Raw genomic sequence first — 13,757 nt, forward strand, 5'->3', positions numbered from 1 at the left:
CTCCAGGGCTTGTTTGTGTATTTGAACAAAATCAGAAAAACCAAAACAAGCCAAAAGTGTAGCAACAATAAGATTCACAATATAAATATTTTTTCACTCTAAGCTGTAATAGTATATATATATATATATATAAAATATATATCATTTAATCACTTAATCTCCATTATTCATCGATTTACTCGAGCGGGTGCCAGTAACATCTCCATTCATCCCGGTTGTGTGCTAGCGTAGCCCAATGGTATCTGTTCGTTCTAGGAACATGCAGAGCCTCAAACCGATCATTCAGGGTCTTGACGAAGAAGTCTGACCATCTTGTAGGTGGGCGTCCACGTGATCTTTTGATGTCCCGTGGAATCCAATCAGTAATGGCTCTAGTCCAGCAGTTGTCTGTAAACCTCATTACGTGTCCAGCCCATTTGATTTTTGATGTCTTGGCAAATGAGACAGTGTCCCTGATTCTTGAGCATTGACGAAGATCAGAACTCCGGATTCTATTTCTCATTAGAGTGAATCGTGATATTCCAAGCATAGCTCTTTCGATTCCTCTTTGAGAAACCCGAATAGCGTTCTCATCCTGTTTTCGTAGGGTCCAGGTCTCTGAGGCATATGTTAATGCAGGAAGAACAGTGGAATCAAAGAGATGTGCTCGTAGCTGGAGGTTCTTTGTCCTTTTAGTTATTTCTTCAACGTTCTTGAAGGCATTCCGAGCCACTCTCTTCCTCCTGCGCAACTCAGGTGCCAGGTCATTCATCATGTTGATTTCTCGACTTAGGTATATATAACTGTTGCATTTGGAGATGGTGGTTCCGTTGAGAGCGAATGGAGCGTCAGAAACAAGGCTGCTTCTCATAAACATTGTCTTCGTAAGATTCAGCTGTAGTCCGACCTTTCCACATTCACGGTCAAAGTCGTTCAGCATTTGTGTCGCTTGGCTGATGTTTGGTGTTATTAGAACGATGTCATCAGCAAAGCAGAGGTGGCATAGTTGCCGACCATCTATCTTCATTCCCATGCTTTCCCATTCTAGTCGTCGCATGATGTTCTCGAGGGTGGCACTGAAGAGTTTTGGTGAAATGGTATCACCCTGCCGAACCCCTCTCTTGATATGGATGATTACTTCTTTGTAGAATGGTGAGATCTTGGTAGTGAATCCACAATAGAGCTCACGAAGGATCCTGATGTATTGAGTTTGTACGCCCTGATTGGCTAGGGTTTCCATGACCGCTTCCGTCTCAACAGAATCAAAGGCCTTCTTTAAATCAATGAACATTAGACAGAGTGGCATCTTGAACTACCGAGAAACCTCAATGAGCTTAGTAATCGTGTGGATATGGTCGATGGCACTGAATCCTTTTCGGAATCCGGCTTGTTCACATGGTTGTCCTTCATCTAGTGTTCTGCTAATCCTATTCAGGATGACTCGAGTGAACAGTTTGTAGACGACAGACAATAGGCAGATTGGGCGATAGTTGCCAATGTTGTGGATGTCTCCCTTCTTGTATAGTAGTACAGTACTGCTGGTTTTCCATCGGGGTGGAACCTTGCATTCAGACAGGTAGCGTGTGAATAGCCGAGCCAATGTATTGATGAGTACTGATGGTAAGTTCTTCAGGTGTTCAGGTCTGATCTTGTCTGGGCCAGGTGCTCTTTGTTTCTTTACCGACGAGATGGCATGTTGGATTTCGGAAGGGAGAACATTGGGAACGACATATCCATCATGTGGTATGTGTTATGTGGGCAAGTGGACGTGGCTATTAAAGAGATCTGAGTAGAAGTCATGAATAATCTTCTCCATTGCCCTTCTGGAAGATGTGATAGATCCATCATGATGTCGGAGGGCAGTCATCTTGGTTTTGTAGTTGGTGAAGGACAAGCGGGCATTACGAATGCTTTTTCCAGCTTCTGCCGCATCTACCAGTACTGCTGCTCTCCTGTTTTTGAGGTCATCCTTGATGGCTTCTCTGCACTGTTTTGCCAGTTCAGATGTTCGCTTGTGGTTGCCTGAGGCATGTGCCAAGCCACGTTGGCGAATAAGTTCAAGAGTGTTCGAAGAAAGGCGGTTTTTTGTGGTTATCTCTCTCGGCATTCCTTGCACAATCATGGAGGTGCTGAATCATTCGATCATATTCCTCATCAATGTTGTCAATGACAGCATCTTCCCATGTTGCCGCAACAGAGGCAAAGGGCTCCCAGTTGGTGGTCGTTCTGGGAGTCCTCTTCTTAAACCTTGCATTCTTTTCTCCTCGTTCTGTGAGGTAGAATTTTGCACGAAGAAGACGGTGGTCTGATCCCGTTTGGAATTTTGGGACAACAGCAACATCGGTTAGGCAAAACCGCCCATTGAATATGATGTGGTCTATTTCATTATGGAACCGTCCATCGGGAGGCTCCCATGTCCAACGTTTAGATTCAGCCTTTTGGAACTGTGAGTTACCATGGAAGGTTTTGGTTGACATGATGAACTCAGACAGTCTGTCACCCTGTTCGTTCCATTCTAGGCCATGGGTCCCGATGTGGAGTTCATCGACTGATCTTCTTGGTCCTATCTTGGCATTAAAATCACCGACAATGATCTTGTAGAAGGTGTGATCTTCTTTATAGAACTTCTCCAGCTCCATGTAGAACTTCTCAGTTTCTCTTTCACCATAACTGGATGTTAACTGCCGGTAGTGAGCCACATCTATTATATTAATATATATATATATATATATATATATATATATATATATATATATATACATATATTGGGCAGAGTGATAGCACAGTGGGTAGGGCATTTGTCTTGCATGTGGTGGACTTGGGTTTGATTCCTCCATTCCCCTGGGAGAGCCTGGCAAGTTACTGAGAGTATCATGCTCCCACCATAGAGCCTGGGAAGCTGCTGGTGGTGTATTCTATATGAAAAAAAAAAAAAACCAGTAACAAGTTTCACAATGGATATATTACTGGTGACCACTCAGCCAAATTGGTGAAGAATGGAAGGACTGTGCTGTGCTATAATATTATATAATATACTATATATTATATGATATATAATAAATATAATGTATTATATATGATATTATATATTGTATTGTATAATTATTATAATAACCTGTAATAATTAATTTGTGATAAGATTAATTTGTGTTGAAATCTAAAAATCATGTCTAGTGTTCATTAAATAAAGATTCTAGCTAAGATTCTAGCTAATATTTTGGGCTGGAGCAATAGCATAGTGGGTAGGGGTTTGCCTTGCATGTGGCTGACCTTGGTTCAATTCGTTCATTCCTCTCAGAGAGCCTGTCAAGCTACCAAGAGTATCCCGCCTGCATGGCAGAGCCTGGCAAGCTCCCTGTGGTGTATTCCATATTCCAAAGGCAGTAACAATAAGTCTCACAATGGAGACGTTACTACCCACTAGAGCAAATCAATGAACAATGGGAGGACAGTGCTACAGCTAAGATTTTAATTAGACATATTTTTAGTTAAAATCGTCATTGCTGCTAGAAAAATAAACCCCAAAACTTAGAGACTCAAACACTTATTTTTCACTTTTGTAAAATCAATATGAGTGCTGCTGATTAACTAATTAACTAATTCTTCTACCCATGATTCATGGAGAACTTCCATTGTGTTCTTCCACAAGTTTCAACACAAAGATACCATGATTTCCATTCCTCGATATCAATTCCTGTAAAAGGAAAAAAATCAAGAGAATATATTTTATGTACCAGATTCAGAAATGTTACCCATCACCTTTACCATTGTACAGTGTAAACCTCAGTTTCCTGGCTCCACCTGAATGCATGACAGTCTGGGAAATGCCATCTGGCCATTTGCCCTGGAAGAGAAGAAAAGCTTTTTGTTTTCCTTCTCTTTCCATCTGAAAGTTTTTACTATAATTATTATATTTTCAAAAGAGTATCATCCAAAAAATGAATTCATAGATAATTAGACAATATCATAATATAAATTGGTTATTGGATTTAGAATAATTTCCAGTACAAGGAAAGAAAACAGTCTCATATTTTGAAAAGATCCTGGAAGTGCACTCTTCCCTTTTAGTCTTTATCATTCTCATGCCATCCTTTCTAGACGTGAGCTAGCAAACACATTGCAGGAGAAGCCTGGTTGGGCCATAATTCAAGGACCAGACCCTTTTGACCTACATAGGAAAGAACTCAAGTTGGAGTCAGAGAAATTCTTAGACAGAAAGTTCTATTAGATGTTAGTGTATACTAAAGTATCAAGTCCAGCATAATTTAAAGAAAGCAGCATTGCTTCTAAGTAAAACAGTTAACTAAATGCAAGAGTACCCTATCCGAGAGCCATAACGTGATCATACTTTAAAAAAAGTAGTGCCATGTCTATGCAAATTTTTAATTTAAATACGTATAAATTAAATGAGGTACATTAATAAGGCAGAATACTTGTGATCATTAAAAGAAAATGGAAATTTTGGGAGTGATTTTGTGAGTCAAAGTGTATAAAATATAATTATAAAAGTTATAAAATATAATTATAAAATAAAATTATCATAGTCTAATATATTTGGTGATTTCTGGGGATTCCCATAGCCACAGTAAACTGTTTTGGCCTGTTGTGACTTTTGACAATGCAAATAAATTATAATGGGTGTATAAAGAAGCCAGAATTCATCCACTGACCCCAGTCTTCCTCAATCTTTCATTTTCTGAGTTCTTTCATTTTCTGAGTTCCCAGGAAATCAGGCTCTGATTCTTTGGAATCAGATATCTCAGGTTCCAAAGGCTTAGCCTGATCTCAGGCAACAAATCTCTCAGATCTCATGGACCTCACTTTTTTGGTGTTCAGTATCTGTAACATGTCTATTTATTTGGTAAAAACTATGGTAAACTCCCTAGCATTCTACATTGATGTATAAGAGACATGATCAAAGGCAGAAACTGATCAAAGATGAAAAGGTGTGGAACTGATGCATTAAAGGACAGGGTACAATAGCTATTGGTCCTTATACAAGAACAGAGATGTGTTGTATCTTTACAGAGATAATAGAACGTTAAAGTTCTTAAGCCATGTAATACATTCACAAAGGAATAATTTTCCAAGTGAAGCAAAGTTTTCCGATTTCATCCCCATGATGTTCAGTTGCATACCACATTTATACCAAACATTCTCCTTTATCAAAGGGAATACATGTGTACAATACTCTCAGATAGGAAAAAGGAGATAGAAGATGCAGATTTTTCAGAAATCAAAACACAAATCTTCAAACTCTAGAGATATCTCTTGTTGACTAAAGTGCATCAATTTTAAACTTTGGTTCCTAACATCTTGCAGAACAGCTGCAATATCACAAGAAAATGGAATTAAATCAAGAGGAAATAAGTAGGAGGCATCCTCTAGGACCCTGGGATGCTCACAATCCCTGAGCCTCTTCCTGTTCATCCCCAACACTGTGCTCAGTCTTCTTCCGCCCCCAAGCTGTACCCCCCAGCAATCTTGTGTAACATCTCAGTCTCCATACCTCCACACCAACATGAAGAAACAACACAAATCCCCACCCGAAGGTAGGACAATGAAAAGAGTCCAGACGCCTCAGTTGGTGCTACTCACCTAAGGGACCTCACTGAGAAAGAATTCAGATATGAAGTAATGAAGTTGTTCAATGAACTCAATAAAGAGTGAGACAGATACCCAGTAAATTAAAGGAGGACATGAGAGAAACAATTGAGAAAATACAGGAAGAAATGGGAGCAGAAATTGGAAAGCTACACACAGAAATGTCACAAATAAAAGATTCCATAGATGAAATTAAAAATACTCAGTCTGTGCCCTCAACAGTAGAATGGCCACAGCTGAAGACAGAATCAGTGAACTGGAAGATCAGCTGCACGAAGTCAACAGGCAACAACAAACAATGGGAAAAGACCTCAAAATAGCTCTAGAGCGAATCAGAGTCCTAGGAGATGATTCTAAGAGAAACAACATTAGAATCATTGGAGTACCAGAAGGTCAGGGAAAATATCCCAATGAAAAAGCCATGGTCAAACAAATCATTGCTGAAAAGTCCCCAGAGCTGGACAATGCAGCCATTCAGATTCAAGGAGCCCGAAGGGTGTCAGCTAAAAGAGACCCTAACAAAAACACACTAAGACATATCATAGTTAGAATGAGGGATGCCATGGATAGAGACACAATACTGCAAGCAGCAAGGTCAAAGAAGGAAATCACATACAAAGGAGCACCCCTTAGATTCAAAGCAGACTTATCAGAGGGAACCCTCCAAAGCCCGAAAGCAATGGTGAGATATAGTGAAAAAACTCACTGAAATGAATGCTTCACCAAGAATACTCTATCCAGCTAAACTCTCACTCAAACTCAAAGGAACAATACACTATTTTTTCTATGAAGCCCATATCTCTTAATACCAAAAGGAAACAAAGACACTACAAGAAAAGAAAACTACAGGCTGATATCCCTGATGAACATGGATGCGAAGATTCTCAACAAAATACTAGCATATAGAATTCAACAACTCAAAAAGATCATGCACCATGACCAACTTGGATTCATCCGGGGGATGCAAGGATGGTTTAACATTCGGAAATCAATCAACATAATCCATCATATCATCAAAAGAAAAGATAAAATCCATATGATCTTATCAATAGATGCAGAGAAAGCATTTTACAAGATCCAGCACCCCTTTATAATGAAAATCCTAGCCAAAATGGGTATAGAGGGGACTTTCGTCAATATAGTTAAAACCATTTACCACAAGCTTACAGCAAGCATCATCCTCAATGGGGAAAAACTGAGAGCCTTCCCTCTAAGATCAGGGATGAGACAAGGATGTCCACTCTCTCCACTGCTGTTCAATATAGTACTGGAAGTACTTGCAATAGTGATTAGGCAAGAAAAATATATTAAGGGCATTCAGGTAGAAAACAAAGAAATCAAGCTCTCACTATTCGCTGATGATATGATACTACATTTAGAGAACCCTAAAACCTCTACCAAGAAACTCCTAGGAACAATAGACTTGTATAGTAAAGTTGCAGGCTATAAAATCAATACCCAAAAGTCCATGGATTTCCTATATGTAAATAGTGAGAGAGAAGAAAGTGACATGAAAAAAAAATGCTGTTCGCAATTGTGCCCCAGAAAATCAAGTACCTAGGAATCAGCTTAACTAAGGAAGTAAAAGACTTGTACAAATAAAACTTCAAAACACTACTTTAGGAAATAAAAGAGGACACAAGAAAATGGAAAGATATCCCCTTCTCATGAATCAGGAGAATTAACATTGTCACAGTAGCAATACTCCTAAAGCATTGTATAAATTCAATGCAAGCCCTGTAAGGATACTCATGACATTCTTCAAAGAAATGGAGCAAATACTCCTGAAATTCATATGGAACAATAAGCTCCCACGAATAGCTAAAGCAATTCTTGGGGAAAAGAAAATGGGAGGAATCAACCTCCCTAACATCAAACTTTTCTACAAAGCAGTAATAATCAAAACAGCATGTTTCTGGAACAAAGGCAGAGCAGCAGACCAATGGCAAAGAGTTGAATATACTGACATGTCCCCCCAAACATATGATCATCTAATCTTTGATAAGGGGGCAAGAAATGTGAAGTGGAACAGGAAAGTCTCTTTAACAAATTGGGCTGGCAAAACTGGACAACTACTGTTGGAATATAGCTCCAAATATTTTAGGCTTAATATTGGTCTGCCCTTTCCCCCTTGCCACGAGGAACTCAGCTTGATTGCAGTGCTCCCGATGCACTTTCATTCCATTGTGTTTATCTGTAAACTTCCCTACGCTCTCTTCCCCAACCAGTTAATCAGCTTTTCCCCTAATCAGAATCTGTTAATTATTTGTAAGGTCAGATCCTTCTAGGACACTGAAATTGTATTATAAGTTAACATTTCCTTTCTCCTATCCTTATGCCTTTTGAATAGTTTACTTTAAAACAATGCCTTTTTTGTATAGATGCAGAAAGACTGTGAATATTATGCTTTGTAACTTAGGATTTAATTGGCTCTGAATATTATTCACTCCCGGGTATCTGTTTTCTCGGCTTAAGCCTCAGTTGCCCTTAGTTCCTAACACCCCAAAAGCAGGGGCCCGACGAGAGACTGAATGGACCCAGGTGAGCTATCCTGGCATCAAAATGGGCCAGGGCAAAGTGCCATGATTCTTAACTATAAGTTAATAGTTTGATCATAGACAAATTTTGTCATGATCCAAAAGTAACGATGAGACTAGGGCCCTGCTAGGAATAGGAAAGACTATCTGGCCCGAGCATTGTAGTCTGAGATTGAGATGGCCCTAGGAGAGCAATTGTATAAGTTTAAAGGTATTTCTTACTGTATCCATACAAAATAATTTATATTATGTATGCTTATATGTTGGACAAGGAAAGGAGAAACACACCCAGGTGAGTTGATCTATAATGAGAATCTGTCCTAGAAGTAGCTTTCCCCGAGGGAAAGAATTCTACCCCTATTGATTGTGACCACACTTATGTGTAATTGTTACCCCAACCCCTCATGCTGGGGGATATAATAAGACTGTAAGAATTGGCAAGGAGAGGCAGAGGAGAGAGACAGGAGTGGATGGAGAGAGGATTGGAATAAACTGCAACTAAGACCAACGAGCCTGGCCCTCGTTCCTTCCTTCGCCTGCCTATCACCATCGACCACCCCAGGGGGCAGAAACCAGCTTGAAAATACCAAATGAGGGTAGCGGGAGAGATAGACTGCCACTGCTGTCTTTTTTGAGAGATAGAACACTGCCATCTTTTTAAGTTTACACAAGCTACATGCAAAAAAAAGGGCTCAGATCTCTGCCTAACACCTAACACCATGTACAGAAGTAAGATCAAAATGGACTAAAGACCTCAATATCAGACAGGAATCCATAAGGTACATTGATTCAAGGTTGGCAAAACCCTCCACGACATTGAAGCTAACGGTATCTTCAAAGATGTCACTCCACTGGCCAAGCAAGTGAAAACAGACATAGACAAATTGGACTATCTTAAACTAAGAAGCTTTGCACCTCAAAAGAAACAGTGACCAAAATACAAAGACGGTCTACAGAATAGGAAAGGAAATTCGCCCAATAAATGTCTGACAAGAGTTGATATCAAGGATATACAAAATACTGGTTGAACTCCACAAGAAGAAAACATCCAACCCCATCAAAAAAATGGGGCAACAAAATGAACAGAAACTTTCTCAAGGAAGAAATTCGAATGGCAAAAAGGCACATGAGAAAATTCTCTACATCATTAATCATCAGGGAGATGCAGATCAAAACCACAATGAAATACCATCTCACACCACAGAGACTGGCCCACATCCAAAAGAACAAAAGTAACTGGTGCTGGTGCGGATGTGGCAAGAAAGGGACACTCCTTCACTGTTGGTGGGAATGCCGACTGGTTCAGCCCTTTTGGAAAAGAGTATAAACGATTCTCAAAAAATTAGAAATTGAGTGCTCACTTAGGCAGCACATATGCTAAAATTGGAACAATACAGAGAAGATTAGCATGGCCCCTGCGCAAGAATGACAAGCAAATTCGTGAAGTGTTCCATATTTTAAAAAAATAGAAATTGAGCTCCTATTTGACCTAGCAATACCACTCCTGGGAATATATCCCAGATAGGCAAAAAAAAGTATAGTCGAAGTGACGTCTGCACTTGTTTGTTCATTGCAGCACTGTTTACAATAGCTAGAATATGGAAAAAACCTGAGTGCCTGAGAACAGATGACTGGCTAAAGAAACTCTGGTACATCTACACAATGGAGTACTATGTAGCTGTTAGAAAAGATGTTATTCGTCAATTGCCTCGAGCAGGCCCCAGTAACGTCTCCTTCATCCTAGCCCTGAGATTAAATTCAAGGCTCTTAAGGAGAATGAGACTCATCATTATTAATGGTATTTGGCATATTGGGTACGCCACGGGGAGTTTGCCAGACTCTGCCGTGTGGGCAGATTACATTCGGTAGCCTGCCAGTTTGTCCAAAGTAGGAATGAGATAATAAGATGTCATAATAAGATGTCATAATAAGATGGGAGCTGGTTTTTATAGTCTCTGAGTCTTGGCCGCTGATGGGATTACACGGCGCCAGGGGGCCAGTTGGTGGGTGTGACCCCCACCTACTGGAATTTGGAGGATCTGGGTGGAGGATGCTCGGCCCCAATCCGAGTAGGCTTGGAGATCTCTTTTCATCTTAGAAAAGATGAAGTCATGAAATTTACATACAAGTGGTACTACATGGAAAGTATCATGCTAAGTGAAATGAGTCAGAAAGAGAAGGATAGACATAGAAAAATTGCATTCATCTGGGGAATATAAAGTAACAAAATAGAAGACTAAGACCCAAGAATTGCCGAGATAAGTACCAGGAGGTTCAGTCCATGGCTTGGAGGCCAGCCGCACATGCTGGGGGAAAAGGCAGCTCAAATAGAGAAGGGAGCACCAAATAAATGGTGTTGGGAGGATCCTCCCAGGATGGGAGAAGCATGCTGAAAGTAGACTCTAGACCAAACATGATTGCCACTCCTTGCCTCTTTTGCAAACCACAACACCCAAAAGGAGAAAGAGAACAGAGGGGAATGCCCTGCCACAGAGGCAGGGTGGGATGGGGGATTGGGGGGGTGGGAGGGATTAGTGGTGGTGGAGAATGGGCACTGGTAGAGGGATGGGTACTCGATCATTGTATAGCTGAAACCCAAGAACAAAAATCTGTAAGTCTACAACTGTACCTCATGGTTTTACACTAATAAAAACTTAAAAAAGAGAAAATAAGTAGGATTTCTGTAATATAAAAACATTCCATATAGGGAATATATAACTATAATTCTTTCCAATGACTATTATAGAGGTGACACCATTCCAGACTTTTCTGAATGACATTCATCTAATCATAGAGTATTCACATCCATTCTGGTAATAAATCACATATCTTTGAGATGTAATTGTTGAGGATATGACACATGATTTAGATTATATTTTACCAGTTTGCCCTCAGAGGATCCAGTCACCAACAGAAATATTACTTTATTTCCCAGGGTCATAATTGCACCATACTTTATATGTTTTATGTCCAATCTTAAATATTATGATAACATCAAATTTATACATGTTTGTTGAGATATTAGCAAAATATAAGATTTTTTTTGTTTTTGCTTTTTGGGTCACACCTGGGGACACACAGGGTTACTCCTGGCTCTGCACTCAGGAATCACCCCTGGCAGTACTCAGAGGACCATATGGGATGCTGGGAATCGAACCTGGGTTGGCCACGTGCAAGGCAAATGCCCTACCTGCTTTGCTATTGCTCCAGCCCCAATATAAGATATTTTTATGGAGAAATTTTGCTATCTTATATTGGTTCCTAGGCAAAAAACTTTTGTTCTACACCCTGCTCTATTAGCTTATTAGAAACTTACTTGGGAGATTAATTTTTTCCAGTATATAACAATTTATTCCCTAAACTTAAAATTCTTTTAACTCAAGAACTTGAACTATTTTTCTTTAAAAACTGTGCAGAGGGGCTGGAGTGATAGCACAGCAGGTAGGGCATATCCCTTGCACGCGGCCTATCCAGGTTCGATCCCCAGCATCCCATTATGGTCCCCTGAACACCGCCAGGAGTAATTCCTGAGTGCATGAGCCAGGAGTAACCCCTGTGCATTGCCAGGTGTGACCCAAAAAGCAATAAATAAATAAATAAATAAATACTGTGCTGAATTAAATATAAAATTCAGCTTCCTATCAGTTTTTAAGCAGTTTTTGAGGTAGACAAGGCACATTGAGCATATAGAAGAAGAAGAGCATATTTTATCCTGTTGAGAAAAAAACAGATGGTACATTTATACAATAAGGCCAAAAATATCTATTAAACTTTAAGCAATAAATTCTTCCAAAAGAAACAATTAATCAATAAATACCAAATTCTCTCATAGGTTGTCAACCTAAAAAATTTTTTTTCAGATTATATAATAAAGGTAAAGGTAAAGGCCCTCCCGTTGATCGTCGATTTGCTCGAGCGGGCCCAGTAACGTCTCCATTGGAGACTTTGTTGTTACTGTGTCTGGCATATCGAATACTCTCGGTAGCAAGAGCTTCCAAATTAATTGCTTGACTTTCACATACCCTTGATGTCTTATCAAAATACTTCAGAAAACTAAAGAGAAATGTAATTATATGCTTTAATATTTAGAATTCATGAGAATAATTAAATAAAAATATGAAAATGTAAGAATTAATTTCATAAAGAAAAGGTAAAGGTAAAGGTAAAGGTCCTCCCATTGTTCGTCGATTTGCTCGAGCGGGCCCAGTAACGTCTCCATTGGAGACTTTGTTGTTACTGTGTCTGGCATATCGAATACATCACGGGGGGCTTGCCAAGCTCTGCCGTGTGGGCGAGATACTCTAAAACACAAGAAATTGGTACTGGAGAAGTAACTCAAAGATTAGAATATATGTCTAGTGTTCACCAAGCCTTGAGTTTCTTTTCTGGTACCATATGGCCCTCTGAGCACTGAAAAACAGTGCTAGGTGTAGACCTACTGGCCTTAGAATACCCAAAGACCAACACCACTACACCATATCATGTACGAAACTGTCAAGTCTAAAGTATCTAACATCACCAGGAGTGGCCCAGCAAAGCTGGCACCTCAGCACCACCGGGCGTGGTTATTTTAGTTTTTTTTCTTTAAAGAAACTCCACCTATGAGAATTGTTTTACTTTTGAGTTCTAACCTTTGATTTATTTAATACTTTTGGTTTAACAAAAGTGGATAGAAAACTACTAGATAACTTCAGTTTCTGTGTATTTTTAAGAAATGAATCAGGAAAGAAAAAAAGTTTGCATAGGTGCCTAAAAGTATATCATTAAGGAAAATATCCTTCAGGAAACGATATGAGAAGATATAGCACAGTGTTGATATTATTGACTACTTTGGTAAGCATCCTAGTTATAGATTAAACAGAAATTGGTATCAATTGTTTCTTTGGTTAAGAAAATAAATACATTAACAAACTAGTAAGGGAGACCCAAGTCTAAATTATTTTCCTTTATCTTCTGTTGATCAAGATTCTGTAATTCACAATATGGTTAATGATTGTTTCTCATACATATAATTCCATTAGAATAAGTTATCCATCAAGATATTTCTAAAGAAATAAAGTGGTGATTATGTACAGTTGGAAAGCATCAGTGCTTTTGGTCTAAAATACCTTTCAAAATATAATAACTCTAAACTACTGACTAAAACTAAATATTTCGTGATTCCAGAGATTTTCGTTCTGTAATCATTAATTTCACTATAAATTTCAAGTTATTGGAGGAGATCTGGCGAAGATTACACATTCCTAATCCCAGAGTGTATCACCTACCATTTCACACCTGTTATCTCAGGTAAATCTCTTTATCTTTCTTTCTTGACCATTACAGGAAGTGCCCTCTCTTGTCAGGTTAATTACCCAAAGCTGCTGAATGAATGTGGTAGGGTGTGTTTGGGAAGTTGGGTGGTCACACTAGAGAGCTCTAGAAGGAAAATCATGCTAGTTGAGGCTTTTTAATGTTTTTATAAAACAGGGCTCAGGCATTTCCAGAGTCATAAATTGTCACATGAAGTCAATGATCTCATTTTCGTGATATTTGTTATTGAAAGAAATATGGATAACAACTTGTCTTAAAATCATTTCATGATGTTGTGGTAAATATCAGACCAGCCCAGAGTGCTGGCATTTTGCACTACATTTA

The 13,757-nt window shown here is 39.2% G+C and overlaps 1 non-coding gene across 1 annotated transcript; it reads left to right on the forward strand.

The window, feature by feature from the left end:
• Positions 1 to 9,473: 9,473 nt before the first annotated feature.
• On the forward strand, positions 9,474 to 9,580 carry LOC130019436 (U6 spliceosomal RNA). The gene has a single exon (XR_008791766.1). It is a non-coding gene; the product is annotated as a U6 spliceosomal RNA (small nuclear RNA).
• The last annotated feature ends 4,177 nt before the right edge of the window (positions 9,581 to 13,757 follow it).

This window comes from Sorex fumeus, unplaced genomic scaffold (genome assembly GCF_029834395.1).
Source record: "Sorex fumeus unplaced genomic scaffold, SorFum_2.1 ptg000008l, whole genome shotgun sequence".
In the NCBI taxonomy this organism is placed as follows: Eukaryota; Metazoa; Chordata; class Mammalia; order Eulipotyphla; family Soricidae; genus Sorex; species Sorex fumeus.